Source organism: Panthera tigris, chromosome B3 (assembly GCF_018350195.1).
Source record: "Panthera tigris isolate Pti1 chromosome B3, P.tigris_Pti1_mat1.1, whole genome shotgun sequence".
Classification (NCBI taxonomy): Eukaryota; Metazoa; Chordata; class Mammalia; order Carnivora; family Felidae; genus Panthera; species Panthera tigris.
In genome coordinates, this window is record NC_056665.1 from 116,555,182 (window position 1) to 116,576,828 (window position 21,647).

At 47.2% G+C, this 21,647-nt stretch overlaps 1 long non-coding RNA gene across 1 annotated transcript in view; it reads left to right on the plus strand.

Annotated features, from left to right (window-relative positions):
* The window catches only part of LOC122239656, a 49,861-nt gene extending 45,921 nt beyond the window's left edge, over nt 1–3,940 (plus strand). The window contains exons 3-4 of the long non-coding RNA XR_006218974.1: nt 2,962–3,003; nt 3,723–3,940. This is a non-coding gene — a long non-coding RNA (uncharacterized LOC122239656). The remainder of the gene's footprint in view (nt 1–2,961; nt 3,004–3,722) is intronic.
* Nucleotides 3,941–21,647: the final 17,707 nt, after the last annotated feature.

Genomic DNA, 21,647 nt, shown 5'->3' on the forward strand with positions numbered 1-21,647 from the left:
GTATTTCAGGGCGCCTGGGTGACTCAGTCGGTTAAACACCCAGCTTTGGCTCAGGTCATGATCTCACGGTTTGTGGGTTTGAGCCCTGTATTGGGCTCTGTGCTGACAGCTCAGAGCTTGGAGCCTGCTTCGGATTCTGTGTCTCCCTCTCTCTCTGCTCCTTCTCTGCTTGCTCTCTCTCTCTTGCTCTCTCTCTCTCTCTCTCTCAAAAATGAACAAACAGTAAAAAAAGAATTCAAATCTTTCAGTATTTCCCAGCCAGGGAATATCTCAGATGTCCTAGGGGATTTATGCCCTTCAAGTTTTCCTTTTCTCTCCCCCATTTCAGTTTCTATTTTTCTGAATATGAAACATGAATTTTAGAATTACTTAATTATTCCCACCTGTTAAAGTTGAAGCGTTTGCTCCCTTCTGAGTGGGTGTGCACGGTAGTTAGGAGATGAGAAGAAGGAAAGCTCTCTTGAAGCAATTACTCAGCTGGGATATCAAGGGACCATTGATATGCACGGTGGAATTTTTAGCTATTATACTATTTTAAGTTATTTGTATTTTAGGTCATATGTTTTAAAGTGTATACCCATAATGGATTGAAGGCTTATCAGGGGTGTTCGATCTCAAAACACACAACGCAAGATGCTTCCTTTTGCCTGGAATCTTGTTCTCTCATTGGCACCATTTGGGAACTGAAGCATTTCTGACTTAATCTTTGACAGTGATTTCTCTCTCAACACTTCCCTTTCTGAAAGTCGGGAAGAATTAGATGCTACTTTCTGTGTTCTCAACGCTTTTCACAAGCCATTTAATTATCAGGATGTTTTGTAAGGAGTTGATTCGTCCTCTGTCTCTCCCACTAGACTGTGAAGTCTTTGCTATGGGGTTTGTGTCTTATTCATGTTCGTATCCTTTTGGCATAGTGCCCGGAACAAATACTGGCTCCCAATAAAAGTTTTAAATGATCTACCATAAAGCGACCCCATCAAGAAAAGCCCTAATTATATTCTAAATATTCTGCTCCAAAAGCCAGAAACTATGAAATGTATTTTGGAGAAGATTCCCATCACAAATGACTAAAACAAAAACAAAAATGTTGACGCTTAAAAGGGTGCCCTCTCAGGAAGCCTGGGTGGCTCAGCTGGTTAAGCGTCTGACTCTTGATTTTGGCTCAGATCATGATCTCATGGTTCGTGAGTTTGAGCCCCACATTGGGCTCTGTGCTGACCATGCAGGGTCTGCTTAGGATTCTCTTTCTCCCTCTCTCGCTGCCCCTTCCCTACCTGCATGCTCTCTCTCTCTCTCTCTCTCTCTCTCTCAAAGGGCGGCATTTCAGAACTTCATGGCAATAGGCTTTCTGCAGAACCCATTCTCTGAGGGATCCTGGGTAGGTGGACTGTGCTGGGCTCAGAGTTGCCCATTTACTTCCCAACACTGACTTCTGGTTACTTCTGTAAGGGGTCCTATTGCTGGAGTTAATGGGGTAAAGGCAGAAAAGGACAAAGGAGCCAGGCTATCATAAGATGTTATTTTAGTGCCTCATGAGGAAAGAGCCCTTGGAGAAAGGAATCTGTTTACACCAGCATGGGAACTTACATTTACTTCCACTTTGGAGAAATCCTAATAAAAGCTGAAGAAAAGCAATGATTCCTTTTCTCTTCCTGGCACAGGAATGAAAAGAAGCGAATGCTACAAGCCTCTTCGTTTCTAATAAATCTGGGATGGGTGGGCTGCTGGGCATCCTTTCGTTATGTGTGATGAATGTCAGAATATCTCTAATTAAATATTCTGAAAAGGTGCTCTAAGCTTTTTGGAATTTTGTTTGAGCAAATCTCCAGGGACAGGGAAATAAAAAGTTAGGTCTTAAAAGTCTACTTCTCTTTCCTGCTTGAAAGGACTCTAGTGCATTCTACCAACTTCATCTAAATATTTCCCCGAAGAAGAGGCTGCAGGTTAAGTGGGTAGCCTTTAATGCCTTCCAGGAGAGTTTAATTATTTAACTCAGCTCCAGGTGAAAGCAGTTTCAGCAAAGCAATTTGGTGAAACGTAAGTTGGCCCATAAGAAAATTTTGGTCAAAACGAACGCTTCTCAGTCATTGAGTTTTCATGCATCAGTCATTTTGGCGGACTGGGAGAGAGGTTTTGCCACCCTCGATACATTTCTTGAGCATTTTGGGGTCTCTCCTCCCCTTCCTTTTTTAAGTACAGGGAGTTCCTCCTCCCTCTTATTCACTGGATACTTAGGACTTAATTTTCGAACAATGATTCCGGCCCTGCACTGTGTATGATAGTGAAAAATTGGAAATATCCTAAGTGATTAGCAAAAGAATGTTAGTTGAGATAACCTCCATGTCCAACAATAAGTGGACTGCTCCAATAAATTGTGGTGTGTTTTAAAGAAATATGAGAATCCTCATCTGTTGCCCCCAGATTAGCTATTTATCAAGATTCAGTCTTGATAACCCTGTTGATCAAGAGTTACAGATGTGTAGCCCATTCTTATAGTAAAGACATATAGACACACACAGGAAAAAATCTGGAGGATGTATACCTTGGTGATTGTTTCTGATGGGTGTACTTACATGGGGGTTCTTTATAGTTACCTTTGGTTTGTCTATTTTTGCCTTTTAACAAAGATCCATTGTTTTTTTGGTAAAAATAATTTGAGGGGCACATGGGTGGCTCAGTCAGTTAAGCATCCAACTCTTAATTTTGGCTCAGGTCATGATCTCATGGTCGTGGGATCGAGCCCCGCACTGGGCTCTGTACTGGGCATGGGGTCTGCTTGAGATTTTCTCTCTCTCTCTCTCTCTCTCTCTCTCTCTCTCTCTTGCTCTGCCCCTTGTCCCAACTTGCACTCTCTCTCTCTAAAAAAAAAATAATGATAATGTTAATAATAATAATAATTTGAGAGACGTTCTTAATAAAATAAACTATAGAAGAGAATGATCTGGAATTTTCTTGCTTTAGGGATGGAGACTTGTTGCCTACATCACCGTGACGGCATCTGAGGTAGGAGTGCTCTCGGTCAGGGGGGGTGCCTCTCTTCTGTGGCTGGATGGGGCTTGGGACTGGGTTCTGACCTTAGCAGAAGGACTATGTGATCCTTCCAGAACATCTCCTTAAAAACGTCTCACTGTCTATGGTCTCTGACCTTCCCTTCTTCTGTCCTGCCTGAACTGGGATGTGATGCCTGACCTGCCAACAGTTAAGACCAGGGAAAATTGACTGAATATAAACTAAACAATAAAGGAAAAAGTAGCAAACCTCCCTGGCCAGAACATGAAGATATTTCGAAAGACAGACAGGAATTCATAGAGCTTGTAAAATCACCCCCAAAAGGCATTAGAATTGCTAATATTATTTTTTTTTTAAAGTCAGCAACTGGGGACATTTATGTAGCAGGATGAAGATAAGTACCAAGTGGGAGTTTTTTCCCAGATTGGTTGGAAATGATAACTAACGTGACTCCTGGAAACAAAACCTCAAGTTTCCCCACATTGTAAGGGCAGAGAATGGCCAGCTGTTGGGAATGGCAACCTTCCAAAATGACTCACTGAGGGGCAATGGACAGATCCTATACCACCACCAACTCCAATCTCGCAGAATCCCTCTGACCCCACCCTACACTCGCATTCCACCTCCCAATACAGGACTTGGAGGGAGACAAATGGTCTTCTAAGTAGGAGAATAGGACAAAGAACAACTATGTCTCATCTTTTCTTTCACAGGGATGGGGAGGAAGCTCCAAGACAGGGAGAAGGAACTGGACCCGGAGAAATTCATTTGTACGGCTTGGGAGTACCTTCGAGAAGGGCAGGCTGACATCTCATCTTCTGGCTGGGCCTGGAGAAAGCACCCCGGAAGAATTCAGGAAGACAGATGCCTAAGCCAGGCAGGAACAGGGACCATCCCTTTAAATTTCCCGTTCCCAGAGGTACAGGAAATAGATTCCACTTAAGCTGACAGATTCCAGGATTCTAGTCCTTCTTGAATTGATGAGGTGGGCATAGGGCTCACTGGGGTCCATCATAGCAAGAAGCAAAGAGCCTAGGCCTCCCTGAAGTATAGCCTGGACTGCTCCCGGGGTGGGGGGTCATCGTGAAGATGGGGTCACTCGTCTTGAGGGACCCCACACACCTTGGGAAATGGAGTCTCACATCAATGAAGCCTGTTGAGAACATCAACCATCCATATCCAGACCACAGAAAACACCTAGAACACTAATTATAACAAACCGTGGAAAGGGTCGTGTGTCCACTAGGCCTTTATGGAGACAGTTCATTCCCCTGCTCTTTCCTCCCACCCTAACACTAGAGGGGAGAGCACAGGAGGGAAGCAGGGGAGGAGTCAGGGAGGGCCCACCATGCCCCATCATACTCCAATTTAGCCTGGGCTTGGTGGGGGGTAGTGGGAATGGGGAGCTTTGATCTGATTTTGAAATGGAAAGATTCCAATAAACAGGACTGAGCGAAAGGACTCAAATCAGAGGACTCTGATAACTGGAAATAATTGAAGAGCGGTGGGCTGAGGTTGAAATGGCATTAGGAAAGCTCACTCCTCTGCGGGACAGGGTGGCAGAGAGCGGGTGGGAAGGCAGATTCATTTTTCGCTTACACTCCAATGTGGGACTCCCCCCGGTTTTAACCAATTCTCATCCTTTTCAGAAAAACCGTCCCGCTGACCATCCTGTTTCAAACCCCACGGCGCACCCTCCTGAAGTCTTGACAGGCCCTTGTGATGAAGAGGTCACACAGGGCAGGGGTAGAAGAAAGGTCTAGAAGGGCCCTTGTGGTATATCGTGTCCCATACATTTTGTGAACCATTTCCCATTCTCTTGATCTCACCTGCCCCTGGGACCTCTGACCACCTGACTGCTGCGGCAAGCATTTTCTCAAGGACACCAGTCACTTTCAGGAGGGCACAATCCCACAGCCCCCTAGCCCTTTGTTGTCCTGCTCTCCTTCTAACTCCTGCCCCGGGGCAGCACCTGTGGCGGGAGCCTGGCTCTGCTGTGAGATCTGCTGGGTCTGCAGCCCAGAAGTGTGGGGGCTCATGCCCCGTGAGCAGCGCTCCGAGCCCTGAGAGATGGGATCTGTAGGTACATTCCCCTCTCCTCCAGGGACAGCACCTCTCAGAAAGCAAGTGTTGGAGATTGAGCAGTCATGCCTGCCACCGGCATTCCTCCCTCTCCTGCTCCCCCCTGTCCTCCTCACTCCGACTTCCCTGGGATTGTCGTCTTAGATAAGGAGTCGCCCAGAAGCCTCCGCCTCCGGCCGTGCTTCTGGGGGAACCGGGGCTGGGACAGGTGTGCAAACCTGCCTTGATTTTCAAGGTGCTGCTTCCTCGATTCCTCTGCCGGATTCGGATTCGCCTTGGGAATCGGCTTGCGCGGTGTGAGCGTGAGCGCTGGGGATGTCTCCAGCTAGAGGCAAGCAAGCAGGCTGCGGGTCTGCACCATGTCAGGGGTCCACGCGTCTGCAGGCGAAGGCCAAGTGGAACCGCTCTTGGGCCCCAGCCTCAGCGTGACTGCGGGGCTGGACGACAGTCCCGGGGGGCCCTCCTCCTCCGAGCGGAGGAAGGGAGACTGTCCTTCGCTTCGCAGATAGAGTCAGGTTGAATGACAGTCACTGGGGAAACAAAACCTCTCTCTAGACATTGTTGCTATAGTCACTGCCGAGACTAAAACCGAACCTGACAAGCTTTCCCGACAAAGGAAAATGACGTCCTTCAATGTGCTGAATTAAAAGCAAAATACCCATTTTGAAAGAGAGAAAACCTGTTCCAGCTCTGGGATGCCTGCTAACACAATGAGGCGAAACCTTTAGATAAAACCCCCCACGCCACTTGAGCATCCCAAAGCTTAACACAGTGTAGTTTACCAAAAGAATAAATTCCACGCCGAGGTCTTTGGGCTCCACTCAGCTGATTCCTTTTGCAAGGACACAGTATCGGATCCTGTACAACAAAAGGCAAAACCATCTCTACTAATCTAAAGCTTTCTTCTTCTTCTTCTTCTTCTTCTTCTTCTTCTTCTTCTTCTTCTTCCTCTTCTTCTTCTTCCTCTTCTTCTTCTTCCTCCTCCTCTCTCCTCCTCCCTCCTCCTCCCTCCTCCCCCTTCTTCTTTCTTCTTCTTCATCCTCCTCCTCTTCCTCCCTCCTCCCCCTTCTTCTTCTTCTTCCTCCTCGTCCTCCTCCCTCTTCCTCCTCCCTCCTCCCCCTTCTTCTTCTCCCTCCTCCTCCCTCCTCCTCATCCCTCCTCCTTTTCCCTCCTCCTCCCTCTTCCTCCTCCCTCCTCCCCCTTCTTCTTCTCCCTCCTCCTCCCTCCTCCTCATCCCTCCTCCTTTTCCCTCCTCCTCCCTCTTCCTCCTCCCTCCTCCCCCTTCTTCTTCTTCTTCCTCCTCCTCCTCCTCCTCCCTCTTCCTCCTCCCTTCTCCCTCTTCCTCCTCCCTCCTCCCCCTTCTTCTTCTCCCTCCTCCTCCCTCCTCCTCATCCCTCCTCCTTTTCCCTCCTCCTCCTCCCTCTTCCTCCTCCCTCCTCCCCCTTCTTCTTCTTCTTCCTCCTCCCTCTTCCTCCTCCCTTCTCCCTCTTCCTCCTCCCTCCTCCCCCTTCTTGTTCTCCCTCCTCCTCCCTCCTCCTCCTCCCTCTTCCTCCTCCTCCCTCCTCCTCCTCTCCTCTTCTTCCTCCTCCTCCTCCTTCTCCCTCTTCCTCCTCCCTCCTCCCCCTTCTTCTTCTCCCTCCTCCTCCTCCCTCCTCCTCCTCCCTCCTCCTCCTCCCTCCTCCTCCTCCTCCTCCTCCTCTTCTTCCTCCTCCTCTCTCCTCCTCCTCCCTCCTCCCCCTTCTTCTTCTTCTTTCCTCTTCTTCTTCCTCCTCCTCCTCCCTCTTCCTCCTCCCTCCTCCCTCTTCCTCCTCTCTCCTCCCCCTTCTTCTTCCTCCTTCTCCCTCCTCCTCCCTCCTCCTCCTCCCCTTCTTGTTCTTGTTCTTCTTCTTCTTCTTCTTCTTCTTCTTCTTCTTCTCATTCAACCATCAGTGCCTTTGCAACTAGGCTCCAGAAAGCTGAGTAGAGCCAGGATACCAATGACATGAGTCTGATTCACCTCCAGCGTGGGAGGAAGACAGAATGGAAGAGTCTTCAGGGTTAGTAAAGCAAACTGACATCATTGTCTCCCCAGGAGGCGCCCAAGGCTGTTCAGGGGCGAGGGGTGACGTTTGCAGAGGGCCCCTGAGCACTATCCAGGTAACCAAAGACATAGCTAAAGAGCTGTGGCTACCGAAGTCTGGGGAGTCTGGGAATTCACCCAGAGCGAACTGGGTGGGTGTGCGCCTTCCTCACTGAGCGAGGAGTGAGCCACCGCCTCTTTGATATCGGTGTGGTGTCCGGGGAAGCACACGCAGGCTGCCAAGAGTCCCCAGAGGAAATGATTCTGAGGATGTGGGGCTTGGCCGCTGTCACTGGCCAGTTCCTGCAGGCCCCCTGGAGTCCTGGCGCGGAGCATCCGGAGGAAGACCCCCCGGGGAGCAGTGACGCTAACCAGAAGTCCAGGGGGCCAGGACTACCCTCTGAGATCACCCAGCTAAGGGCTGCACTTGAGAAGGGAGCCTCAGTAGGAGGCTTCAGACCTCCCACCCTGGCTCACTCTAAGGAAGGCAGACGTGGTTTTATGCTTGAGCCTCCGGGGATGGCAGAGGTGGTTCCCGAGTCCCCCTGGGAGGAGGTGAAAGTGGCAGTAGCGAGGTGGGAGTGCTGAAAGTCTCATCAGCTGCTTACCGCCTCCGCTGCCTTCCAGGGGACTTCTGGGTCAGATCGGCACAGCCCAGGTAAAGCTTCCTCCACGAAGACCCTGGTCCCAATGCCTGTGCTGTTTATGGGCGAGGAGCTATTGGGTGAGTTCAGGGCAGTTCGAATGGTTGGACCAGACCCCGCACTCTCCACACAATGACTCGAGGGGAAAAAAATCCCCCACCGGGACATTTCCCCCAGAATCTTCCACTCACACAGATTGGAGGCTGGCACAGACCATAGGCGTGTGGTTGATAGGAGCCAAACTGCCCCCCCCACCCCGAGACACCAAACTCCCTTTTGTGCTAGTCCCTGAGTGACTTTTGGGTTCCTTCCTTTGGCCTCCGTATTTGACGATTCTTCTTTCAGACCGTTCACGGCGTATCCCAAGGTAGGTCTTTAGAGTTCGACTTGTTTCTCTTTTGAGAGCCGATTCCCAAGAAGCCCACTCCCCAAAGATCACCTCTGTGGACTCCTCTCAACATCCATCTGTACTCCTGGCGACCTGTGGACCTGCCCACGCGAAGGCTCCTGTGACCCAGGTGTCAGCTCAGAGAGGAGAGAGGGGAGGCGAGCAGAGCGACAGGGCAGGCGTCCCCCCTTCACAGCCCTGCGGGGAGCAGCCGTGGGCCACCGCCCAGCAGGACTCTGGCTCTGGCTGAGGCTGAGGTTTATTCAGTTCTATTTACAAGTGAACACAATACCGCCCCCTCTCCTTAGCCACTAGCTCCTGTTACTCTAAGAGGAGCTGAGAAATGAGCAGTTTTCCACACTTCCTCCCACGAGATCGGATAAAAGAAGAACCAATTCGGTGACTCAGGGCTTCCTTCTCCCACTGACAATCCCACCCTCCCGCCCGAGGGGTGCACACCTTCCCAGGATTGCACTAGCCCCATCCCGGCGGCTGGAAGGATTCTCTAATCAGGACGGAGAAGGGAGTGAGTCCTGTCTCCTCCAGCCCAGTCAAGTGCTTTTCCTCCCCTGGGGGCCTAGCCTGGTGTAAAGGGTGTCAAACCATTTATTTCCCTAGTCTGGAAGCCCGGGGACTTTCTAGGTCTTAAAGGGAGTTTTTAATCAAATGCTGCAATTGGGTAGAAACTAACAAAATTGAAGTGATTATTATGCCTAAATGTAGAACATCTATTCCAAACCCTCATAGAAACGAGGTGGGTTTTTTTTGTTTTGTGTTTTTTTAAATCATCTGTTTGTTTTATCCTTGCCATAGCTTCCTTTTTTTAAGGGGTGTTGACTTAGAATTCTATTTCTTCGAGTCCCACCAAGACTCTGGTCTGTGGCTGGTGTTGTGCTGTCTTACCAGACATGTGACATTTTTGATTGTGTTTCCGGATGTCGTCCACTTCACGGCCCATTCTCTTTTCTGGCCTCCACAGACCCCTCGTCTGGGTTCTCAGCCCGGCGGTCTGCTGAGCGTGAGGCTTAGGAAAAGGGAGAAAAAAAAGAACAAGACTAGAGCCCCTGAGCTGTAAGACCTCACAGGGAAAAGCTCACTGTGCGTTTATGGGAGAAAGCTATCTTCATTCCCCCTCTTGGGAAACACAAAAATGAAAGAGCGTGGACATCTAACAGCCAAGTCTGAACTTTGTTTTATTCGGGAGTGAAAGATTTGACTGGAAAGAGGAGGAAGAGTCAGTAAAGAGGACCGGTGGCAAGCACAGGCTTTAATGGAGACAGAGCCAGCTCTGCTGTGTGATTAAAGGGAACTGACTTAACCTCTCTGAACGTCTGTATTCTCCTCTAGAAGGCAAGTGCGATAACTCCTCACAGTGGAGTGAAGATTAGCGGACGGGTGCTTAGCACACAGCCTGACACGGAGAGGCAGACAAAATCACAATCCCCCCAAACTAAAAGTGAACCCAGCAATTGGAGTACTTCCTCCTCTCCTTCCCTCCCTTCTTTCCATCCTTCCTTCCTTCTTTCATTCCTCCTTCCTTTTTATGGTGGTAAGATAGCCACAACATAAAATTTTAACCAGTTTTAAGCGTGTAATTAAATACATTAATGTATGTACATTACATGTACATTAAATACATTCACGTTGGCATGCGAGCGTCGCGACTGGCCATGTGCAGAACGTTTTCGTCACCTCACACAAACTCTGTGTCCATTAAACACGAATTCCGCATTACTTCCTCTGCATCTGGGGACCGCTCTCCCACTTTCCGTCTCTATGCGCTTGACTCCTCTAGGTACCTCGTGTAAGTGGGATCATGCAGTGACCCCACTTTGTGCCTGGCTCAGTCTCGTAGCAAAATGTCCTCAAGGTTCATCCAGGTGGTAGCCTGTGTGAGAATTCCCTTCCTTTTTATGGCCGAGTAACGTTCCACTGTGGGATTGTATCACATTTTGTTTACCCCTTCATCTGTTGCTGGACATTAGGCTGGTTCCCCCTCTTGGCTGTTATGAATAAGGCTGCTAGGAACATTGGACAGATCTCTGTTTGAGTCCTGCTTTCTGAACAGCACTTTTAAAAAGATGTGGTTCGTCATGAAGAATTATCCACAATTTGGAAGTAGGCACATTTGGATGTGCACTGGATGTGCATCCCGTGCAGGGCTGGGTTCTGTTCAACGCGTCTGTCCTGTGTCAGGGTGCTCTGATTTTCCAGGGACGTTTGCCGTGGTTTGATTTCCTGGTTATGCTCGACGCAGTTTACAACTCCATAAAGGTGGAGGGTGCAGGGTAAGAATAAGCAGCCAGGAGCGTTCCAAGGGATTCTTGTCCAGGTGCAGTGCACATGATTACTGCCCAGGAGGAAAGAAAGTTAACTCAAAGGTTACAGTTAATGCGTTGGAAGATATCTTAGCAGGTTTACCGGAGGCAGGGAAAGAAATAGAAAGTCTGTATCATTTTAATAAGGACGGTTTTTGCTTCTTGGTCCATCTTGCTCTGCTTCCCCAAGAGTCCACAACAGTGTTTGTTCTGTGGACTTGCTTGTCTCTTCATCTACCAGATGTTGCCCCTAAACTGCCCTTCTTGAGGCCAGGCTTGGCCTTGGGCAAAACAGCCAAGAAACCCTTGCTCGTGTGCTAATGACACATTGGAGACATCTTCTTGTTCAGGCTCTTACCCGAGCTTTTACTTTTCTTTTTCTTTAATTTTATTTGCTTTGAGAGAGAGTGAGTGAGTGGAGGAGGGGCAGAGATTGAGAGAGAGAGAGAGAGGAAAAGAAGGAAGGGAAAGAGGGAAGGGAAGGAGGCAAGGGAAGGGGCGGAGAGAGAGAGAGAGAGGGAGAGAATCACAAGCAGGCTCCACACTGCCAGTGCAGATCCTGACTTGGGGCTTGAACCCAGGAACCAAGAATCAGACGCTTAACCGACTGAGCGCCACCCAGGAGCCCCTGAGCTTTTACTTTTCTCCTCAGCTCAGTTTGAGGCAGTTTCCCTCTATCAGGGACATCTACATTTTAGGCTTCCCAGCTGGGACCTAAGTAAGCTCAGAGAAAGCTCAAATAAAGGAATTTCAGGCTTTATAAACCCATGCAATGTTTCAGCAGATACTTCCTAAGCACCTGTAATATAATTTTTATTTTATTTTATTTTATTTTATTTTATTTTATTTTATTTTAAATGCTATCTTCAGCCAGTATTGAGGCTCTAGCTAGCGGCCGGTCAGGTCCCCCTTTCCAGCAGCTGATTAAATCCACACTGCCAACCACTTCCCTTAGGGGTTCCCGGACTCCAGGGTGCTGTGTCCCTGTCACATTGCCCTCAGGCCAGGTACCTGGCAGCTAGGGAAGCCCCTATGCCCTGGAGCCCACAAAATGATTCAAGGTGACCAATCCACGGAGAGCCTGAGAAACCTAGCTAAGCCTACCCCACTCGCCATTCACAAGCTGTGCCCTACAGTTCCAGCTCCTGCCTCCCTGTCCCCGTCCCTGGGTGCAGCCCTGTGTATGGCCAGCCTGTAAACAGAGTTCTGCCTTCCGTCCTCCCTCGTGTCACTGTGTTGTGTCCCACCACTGAAAGGGAGTCCCACAGCACTTCCCACGTGTCAGGGACTCTGCTGTATCTCGAGGGAATGTGGGCAAAGGGGAAATGGTCTCTGACCTCGAGGAGATTACAATCTAGTGGGAGAAACACCAATCCTTACATGAAGAGGTAAAGAAGAAAGTGAAGCGTCTTCAAGCTCCAGAGCATGAGGACCTGAGAACCCCACCAGGACGTGGTTGTTTGGGGATCGGAGGCTTTTGGGTCAAGAACACTTATTCTTTTTTTTTTTTTTTTCAGTTTTATTTATTTACTTGAAAGAGACAGAAACAGCATGAACAGGGAAGGGGCAGAGAGAGAGAGGGAGGGAGAATCCCAAGCAGGCTCCATGCTGCCAGTGCAGAACCTGATGCAGGGCTTGAACTCACAAAACTGGGAGATCATGACCTGAGCCAAAACCAAGAGTCAGACGCTGAACCAACTGAACCACCCAGGTGCCCCAAGAACCCTTATTCTTTTCTTTTTCTTTTTCTTTTTCTTGTTTTTAATGTTTGTTTGTTTTTCAAAGAGAGAGAGAGCGTGCACACACACAAACAGGGGAGGGGCAGAGAGAGGGAGACACAGAATCCGAAGCAGGCTCCAGGCTCCGAGCTGTCAGCACAGAGCCAGACGCGGGGCTCGAACTCAAGGACCACGAGATCATGACCTGAGTCGAAGTCAGATACTTAACCAACTGAGCCACCCAGGCACCCCCAAATCCTTATTCTTGATTGGAGTCTTCATTTCTGCCGAGAATCCTGCTTTCTCTTTCAACAGATCAGACATATTTCCCTCCTGTAGTTCATTTCATGACTTAGGTTTGTGTGTCATGTTAGTTTGGTGATGGGCAGGGCAGGGTGTGGAAAAGAGAGAAGATCGCGAGTGAGCAGGAGGGGGTCAAACTGATATGTTGAGATTTTAGAACCAGCTCTCCTCTTGCCTCGGGAAAGTGGTCCTCTCTCTTCTAAGCCAAGCTGTATTTTGTCCTTCTCAGCCAGAGAATAAGGTCTATTCTTTTTTTGTTATTATTGTTTTAACTCAAGTGAGTTAACACACATTGTAGGCTTGGCTTCAGGAGTAGAACCCAGTGATCGATCTCTTACGTAGGACACCCAGTGCTCATCCCGAAAAGTGCCCTCCTTGATGCCCATCGACCATGCAACCCATCCCCCTACCCGCCTCCCCTCCAGCAACCCTGTTTGTTCTCTGTATTTCATAGTCTTATGGTTTGCCTCCCTCTCTGTTTTCATCTTATTTTTCCTTCCCTTCCCCTATGGTCATCCTTTGAGTTGGCACAGCTGTTGACTGTTCACCAATCCTGTTTTCCACCTTTTCGTCACCATTTGTCATGACTGAAAGAATCTGTGCCTGGATCTACTCACTTTCTTGTAGCCTGATAAGGACTCAACTCCCTGGAGCCAGAATTATGAGCTAGAGGCAGGGGTGTCTGGACACACAGGGCCAGGGTGGTGCAAGGACAAAGTCAGCACCCTAGAGTGATGCCTCCTCACTTTGTGTGTCCTAACCACCTCACTCGCCTGGCCCTGTCCTGCTATTCCCATCCTGGGGAAATGGACACATGGCCAGTCAAGAAACTCTCCAGTGTCATCTCCCTCCCTCAGTACAATCCTCAACTGGGCTCAGGCAACTTCACTCAACCCCCTTGGCGCCCCTCGACCCTGGCCCTTCTTCTAACTCGCCTGTTGGAAGAAATAATTCTGACACTGTAAACAAATTGAAGAAAACAAACATTCTACTTTACTAACATGACCAAGTCCATTTCTCCCCCTTCATAAAGTTGCCAGACTAACTCAGTCCATGCTAAAGACGTGTGACACTGATTTCTGGAATGCCTGAGTGAGGAAATATGACAGCCATCTCTGGATTTTGGAAATTAAAAGTACTCTTCACTGCAGTTCCTACAAGAGCAAATTCTAGAAGAGGCAGCTTACTGTTTTGGGAGCTCAAGTGGTGGAAAGAGGGCAGAGCACATGGGGAAAGTCGTGGTGGTTCTCCCCAGATTTCATGAGGGCTCCCTTGGGGGGTCAGTAGGATTCAAGGGGGATTTGAGGAGGAATAATAATTGAGGCTTTTGAAGGGTTTGAAACACAAACAAGGGCTGCAACATTAATAATGCAGTACATTCCTTTGAACACAGAGGAGTTCAAAGCTGTTCTTGTGGGATATTAACTATTGTTTCTGGTGCCAGCTGCTTGCACAGAAGACCCTCCCCTTTGGCCTTGTTTTTCACCCGTAGAACATCTCTCTTTGGCCACAGAGGAGGACTTGTGCTTAATAGTTGGATAAAACTCCTTCCTTCTTTCCCTCCTACTCCCTCTTTCTCCCTCTGTTTCTCTTTCTCCCTCTCTTTCTCTTTCTTTCTTTCTTTCTTTCTTTCTTTCTTTCTTTCTTTCTTTCTTTCTTTCTTTCTCCTCTATTTCTCTGCCTCTGCCTTTCACTTTCTTCAGAAATGCATGTGATCCTAAATTCAAGGAAGGGAAATTGGCCACTTCATCCCCTACTAGTCATTGGAAAACAATGCATTCGCTGTTGAGGTTGAAGTGATTAAGGTATAAGCCATGTTGGTAACAGTCAATTGTGCTTCAATATGGCCTTTCCGGAATACCCCAGGTAAAGTAGCTCCACTGTCTACTACTCTCATCCACTATCTGAAACTTTTCTTTTTCTGTGTAAGAGTTGATGGTCTGTCCCTCCTGAGAGAAATTAAACTCCAGTGGCTTTGCCTTATGCATGTATCACTGTGCACATCACATCAATTAATGTTGGCTCAATGAATGGATGAGTAAATGTATGAAGGAGTTGCATTTCAACAATGAGTAATTTAAATAAGTAGATACTAATGCGTTGAAATTCTTTTATTGAGTCATTGTTCCATGTAAAGTATATTTGGAGACATATGCCAGGCAGAGTGGTAGGCATTGAGGATAAGACAATGAACAAGACCAACATGGCTCCTGCCTCATGGGGCTTAGAGTCTAGTAGGAAATACAAGCAATAAACAAGTAATTCCAGTGTACTGTGTTTTTTGGAAGATGGAACTTTAATTTTGTTTTGGGGGAAAACAATTTTAAAACATGAAGGCTCCTGGGTATAGCTTGACAAATTCCTGAAAGAAGCCCAGGGTTTCTGGCAGGCCATTGTCCATTAGAAGTTGCTTTTGCTTGCATATAATGGAATCTCTATGATGGAAATGTAACCAAATTGGGATTTACTTTTCCTCCTGCAGAAACAGGGTGGTTAGGCAGCCCAAGGCTGGTGCAGTGGCTCCATGATGTCGTCAGTGTTTCAGGATCTTTCTCTCCTTTTGCTCTGCCATCACAAGCATCAGACTTTACTCCTCAAGGCTGCAAAAGGGCTGCTCCAACTCGGGTCCCGTATTTACTTTCCATCCATTACGAAGAAAAAGGAAGTGATAAGGCGGAAAGGGAGGTGCCTATCTTGGGAAATTAAAATCTTTCTTGAAGTCACCAGAGACTTCTTCCAAAACTGTGTCATGTGGTCATTGTCAGATGCAAGGAGCTGGGGAACTATAGCTTCTTTACTTTGGGTAAAAGCTGTATCTGGGGGAGAGAGAATGGCAAATGCTACTCCATTACAAAATGGTTTCTACTACCAAGGGAAAGGAGGAGAATAAATACTGAGTAAACAACGAGCAATTAGCAGTCTTCCACAGAGTACTCATTCCCTCCTAAGCTTGTTCAGATGGCCTCACTGCGAGTTAGTGACTGGAAACAAGAACTTAGTGAGTCACACAGGAGGACACAGTGTCAGGGGCGCCTGGTTGGCTCCGTCGGGAGACCACATCTTTAGGATGCTGGGGTTTCAGCAGCTGGTAACAACAGACTCAAGCAGCAGCAGCAGAAGCAGTGATAGGTCATTGCCCTATCGTTGCCTGTCGTTGCCGTTGTCGTAATGCACCTGGTTAGTGGCAGCAGCAACCAGTATCTGGTGTGTGTTATATTAAACAGGAAAAAGGTTAGAATGATACACTAGGAGAGACCCCAAAATACAGTGTCTTGAGCAAGATGGAAATTTACTTCCCTTCTATGTAACATGCCAGAGTAAGCTGTCCAGGGTTATTTGAACAGCTGTCATTTTCACCTTGTGGCTTCCATCCCAGGATAAGAAGGCCACTCAGTTATCTTCACATCTTGGCCAGAAGGGAGGGGAAAAGGCCAGAGGTGTATGTGCCAAATTTGTAAAAGCAAGGGCTGGAAATGGCACGCACATCACTTCTGCTCATATCTCATTGGCCAGAAGTGGTCATGTGACTCCCCGGATGCAAGGGATACTGGGAAATGTAGTCTTAATACAGCATGTACCCCACTGAAACTATATACTAAGTAAGGAGAGGAGAATGGATCTTAGCAGACAACAACAACCTCTCCTACTTGTGAGGTCCCCTAGCCTCAAGGGGGTATCTTGATTCCATTAGTGATTCAGGAATGTCCAGGTCTGGCTTTTTGTGCGTTAGTAAGATTTGGAGTCCGTAAGAGGATGAAGATTCCAGAAAGAAATGAATGAAATGAAATGGGCAGATAGGAGCTCAAGTGTTGAACTAGTGGATAAGTCATGAAACTGCTGGATAAGAATTGAACTACTGGATACTACAGGAAGGCTTTTACTTGTATTCCATTCTGCGAAGCGGAGCTCCAAGTCTCAATAGTACAACGTGATGATTAATAAAGCGACCTATCTTAGCCTGGGCGCTCCAGGAAACAGAGCCTAAGGCAAGGATTAAAGTGCTAACCCTTTTTTTTAAGGGAGGTGCAACCCCAAAGCAGGAAGAGTAAACAAAAAAGAAATGAAGCAAGGAAGACGGGATGCGATGTAATGCAATACATTACCATACTAGTCACCGCTTCAACGAGCTACAAAGAGACAAGGGACACAGCTCGACACAAGGGACTCAGCAGATGTGTTCAGTCAGCATCCAGGACTTCTCCTGGGAGGGTTTTAAAGAGAAACCATACCCTGGAGTAGCTAACAGGCAAAAAAGAGGAGGGAGACTTTACCTGTCTTCGTCCCTTTTGTATTCTAGTTCTCATTGATTAAGGTTCACCATGCACGCAGCATGAGCTGACCCCTCAACCGCCACTCGGATTGGCCAGATTCCACGCTCTGCAGTACAATGTTCTTAAGTCCGCAAGTGGAAGAGTGACTTGCTATAGGCAGGAAGCCAATCAAGAGAGAAAAAGAAGGAGGTGGTCAAAGGAATTTGAGAAAACGCACAGGTTCCTGTCCTGAATACAAGAATATCCAGGCTGCGATGGGACTTACAGGTTCCAAAAGACCTACTCTGGTCTGAAGCGTCAGCCGAGTCATTTCTTTCCCCGGCCATTTGGCTGCCAAGGGGGTGAACGAGATATAGCCTTAGACATATTCCTAAGAGTTCCTGTATTGTTGGAGCAACCAGAACAACAGGACTTAGCTTATTACCTCCCTAGTGGGAGTACCTAAGAGTTTTTGATATAGATCATCTTTTGACTGAAGCATTATTGTCATCTGGTACAGGTTGAGTGTAGAGAATAGTGCATCAAGAGACACCAGAGACATGTGCTATTTTCACTGCCCCACACTGAGAAAGAAAAATATAAATACACAAATAACATTACAACACAGCATGTGCTAAGTGCCGGATGAGTGATTGAGAATTCAGAGGATACAATTAGTAGGGTTTGCCGGGAGAGGAGCATGCTTCGTGGAGGTGGTCAGGTTTGATATGGCTCTTGAAAGAAAGGATAAATCTTGAACTACTGGGTACTATAGTAAGTATCTGGAATACCTCTGCATACATACAGGGGTTAGGTATGTTTGGACTAGGAGGAGGGCATTCTGTGTAGGGGGAAGGCACAGACAAAGATACGGTTGTTGGAAAGTACATGGTGAACAACAGCAGAAAGAAACGATGAGTATCTGCCTTTGTCTGAAGGAAAGATTGAGAAACCGCCGTAAGATGGGTTGGATCTTACATTGTGGATATTCTTAAATACTAAGATGTGGAATTTGGATCATTTCCCTAAAGGCAGTGGAGAGTTGCTGAGGGATTTTAGCATTCTAAGAACGGGACATTGGAGGACAATTTTTGATGGGTCGGGAGGAGGAAGTTGGAGAACATCCCATCATGGAAACTATCCCTTAAAAAGGACCCTTAGGGGCGCCTGGGTGGCTCAGTCGGTTGAGCATCCGACTTCGGCTCGGGTCACGATCTCAGTGTCCGTGAGTTCGAGCCCTGCATTGGGCTCTGGGCTGATGGCTCAGAGCCTGGAGCCTGCTTCCAGTTCTGTGTCTCCCTCTCTCTCTGCCCCTCCCCTGTTCATGCTCTGTCTCTCTCTGTCTCAAAAAAAAAAAAAAAAAAAAGTTAAAAAATAAAAAAATTAAAAATTAAAAAAAAAAGGACCCTTAACCAAATAGGTCGTACCCACTTGGCCAAAGAGGATGGTTAAGTGGGGTGGGTACGCGGGGTCGTGTATTTCAGGGGATGTGAATTGCAGGAAGGAAAAATATGGGGGAAATGAAAATGATTTTTCTACGTTGCTGTTTTGCCAAGCTTCCGATCTGAACAGACCAAAGATGTGGTCAGCCCTGATTCACGTGGAGTCCTTCAAACGCTCCGTGGGCGGCTTCATCAGTGCAGGAGAGGTCTGCCTTGAGGAACTGCAGGAAGTAGTCTTAGTCTGATTTTATGGCTCTGTACTCCAGGTTTCCTTTCAACCCCGCACAATTCTGTGGCACCTGTCTTCCTGTTAGGCCAACTGTCAGATGTGAGCGTAAGACCTTTGGTGAGCGTAAGACCTTTGTTCAAACCCACTCTATGAAAGGTTATTTTCCAGTTTATTCCTTTTCTAATCATGTACCTGCTGCTAATCTTCCGTGCGGTTAATTCTAGGGCTGTCTGCAGATTGTGCCATGGGTGTTTTATAACTGTTTCAACGTACTTTTTCAAAAGCATTTGGGATGTTTTTCCTGTAGTAACTTACCCTTCTAGAAAGTCTTTAGTTGCTGCCCACACACCACTTGAGTCACAACAGAACTTGATTCAGAGCTAGTAAAACCTTTAAGAATAGAACTGTTATTGGTGGAAAAGACTTAGTGCAGGAGCAACTAAGGAGGATTTGATTCAATTTGGGCTTAAAAACAGAACATTATCTTCAAATAAAAATTTTCTTTCCATCTCAAATCTATATGTTGAGAGAAAATACGTTACTACTCAGAGGAACTTCCAGTAAAATCAAAGAAAGAAAAAATTGATTCCAGAATTAAGGGGTAATTTACTTCAATTTTATTTGATGTCTGGAGGACAGGAGCACTTTTCTAGATCTGGAAAGAAAAGAAGGCTCCAAACTTGTTAGGACAGATTGCCAGAACCACACAACAAGTCCACTTTTTTTGTTTGCCTAAGGCAATTCACAGAATATTCTCGTTTGTAACATTCACACCCAGGTCTCCTGTAGGACAATGAATCAGTCCTTGTCCTGGTTACCATTGCTATAAGACGAATTATTCCAGGGGCAGAAATTCCAAAGGGCTTGGCTGGGTAGTTCTTACTTGGTGTTTCTCACGGAATTGCTGTCAGATGTCTACCGTGGTTGCAGCCATTTGAAAGTTCAACTTGACTGGATGGATGTCCAGGATGGCTTGTCACACGGCTGGCCACTGATGCTTCCTGTTGGCTGGCAAGAGTGAATACACTTTGGCCTCTCCAGTGGGACAGTCCCAGAATAGTCAGGTTTCCTTCATGGCAGCTGGCTTCCCTTGGAGCAAACACCCCAGCAGAACCGGATAGAAGCTATCTGGCTGTTTCCAGACCAACCACACAGTGCCGGTATTGGTTGAAGCAGTCAGCACCCCCTCCCCCCCACACACACCCAAGGAGAGGAGGCAGAGGCCCCACCTTTGACGAGAGGAGCATCACATAATTTGCAGCCATGAAAACAAAATCAAGAATGCTGCTATAGTCCTATGTAGACAGCCTTAAGGTCTCCCCGAGCACCTTTCTGGGGATTCCTATCAAGTTCACGTCTAACTCAGTATCCTGATACCCACTTAGCGGATCGTCTTGTCCAGCTTCTTCCCAGAGCCTCCTTGTCATATTTTCCCATTTCTTTCTTAAAAAAAAAATTTTTTTTTTAATTTTTTTTTTTTTTGGGAGAGTGCCAGCGGGGGAGGGTCAGAGAGAGAGGGGGACACAGAATCGGAAGCAGGCTCCGGGCTCCGAGCCATCAGCACAGAGCCCAACGCGGGGCTCGAACTCACGGACCGTGAGATCATGACCTGAGCCAAAGTCGGACGCTCAACCGACTGAGCCACCCAGGCGCCCCTAAAAAAAAATTTTTTTTTTAACGTTTATTCATTTTTTCAAGAGACAGAGACAGAGTGTGAGTGGGGGAGGGGCAGAGAGCAAGAGACACACACACAGAATCTGAAGCAGGCCCAGGCTCTGAGCTGTCAGCACAGAGCTTGACGGGGGCTCAAACCCACAAACTGTGAGATCACCGATTAACTGACTGAGTCACCCAGGTGCCCCTGCGGATCTTTCTATCTACTTGGATAAATCACCTGAAGGAAGCATCTCATCCTTTTCTTAGAGCACTTTCTAGCTGATTTGGTTTTAACCAGTTAATGGAGTCCTAACTTGCACGTAAAATGTTGGTCATAAAATTTTATTTTTGTATTTATTCCGGAGCAGAGATTTTAATAGCTTGGTTTTTGAACTGTCTTTCAAATGACTACATTACACAGGAATCTTATTATGATACACTGAAGTAATTGTTTCAGTGAAGAGTCTGTGTTTTTCATCTTAGCAGAATCTAATTGCCCCTCTATTGCAAACAATACAATGGAATTCCTTCATGATAAAATATTATGGACAGTTCTTTGGAAACAATTGTAATGGGTTGGGCCCACATCAGAAAAGGAAAGCTACTGAGAGCTGGTTGAATGCCTGAGAAATTGTGTTCTATCAAACATCTCAAGCAATTAGCCACCAATAAGCCTTGTAAAAATAGATGCTGCCCTGCTCTAAAAACTGGATAATTGCCAATAATCTTCAGCCAGATGGGTACCGCCTTCCTATTACCACCCTACAGTTTCCTTCTCAGTCTCCCCAGGTCAGCCTGAAAGTTATGCTCGTGTTAGTTGCCTCATAAGGAAGGAACTCAGATGGAAAGGGTGGAGACCTTCTTGTGTAAGGACTCAAGAGCGGTTTCTCTTCCTGTAGGAAGAAGTTCTGAAGATGGGTGGTGTCAGGGAAGGGCAAATGTCACAGTACAACCTGAGCGTTTCACACTGAGGGCTTCTGAGGGCGGGGACTTCGATTTGCAAACTGTTTAAACTGTTCTCTGGAGCAAAAGGCAATGGTACCTTTAGAAAGAATAGCGTGTCACTGAGACGCCAATAGGGTTATGCAATAAACTAGGACTACTTCCTTAGAAATTAGATGTAGGTTTTATAAGACGTTGGGTTGTCAGGGAATCCACAAATATAAAATGGTTTCTACAGTACAAGGGCAGTTTGTGGCTTTTCACGATGATTTTGTGTGAATGTTTTGTTTTGTATACAGTTTTGTCTTTCAGAAATAGTGTGACAGGATAACAGAATGTGCTCCACGTGCAGATGAAATGGCTGGAGCCAGCATCACGGGAGGCAGTGCTCTGCCCAAGGGTATTTATTTGCTATATTGTTTGTAACTGACTTTAAAACATTCGCGCGCAGACACTGTAAAATCTGCATTAGTCGGTTTTTATCTGCACTTCAGAGGCAGTTAGTTAATATTTGAAAGTACTCTAATCAGAAATTATACAGCAGAGGGATGGTTGATTAGCATTTGAAAGCCCTAAATCAAGTCTATACTCCAGAGATAGCTGGTCG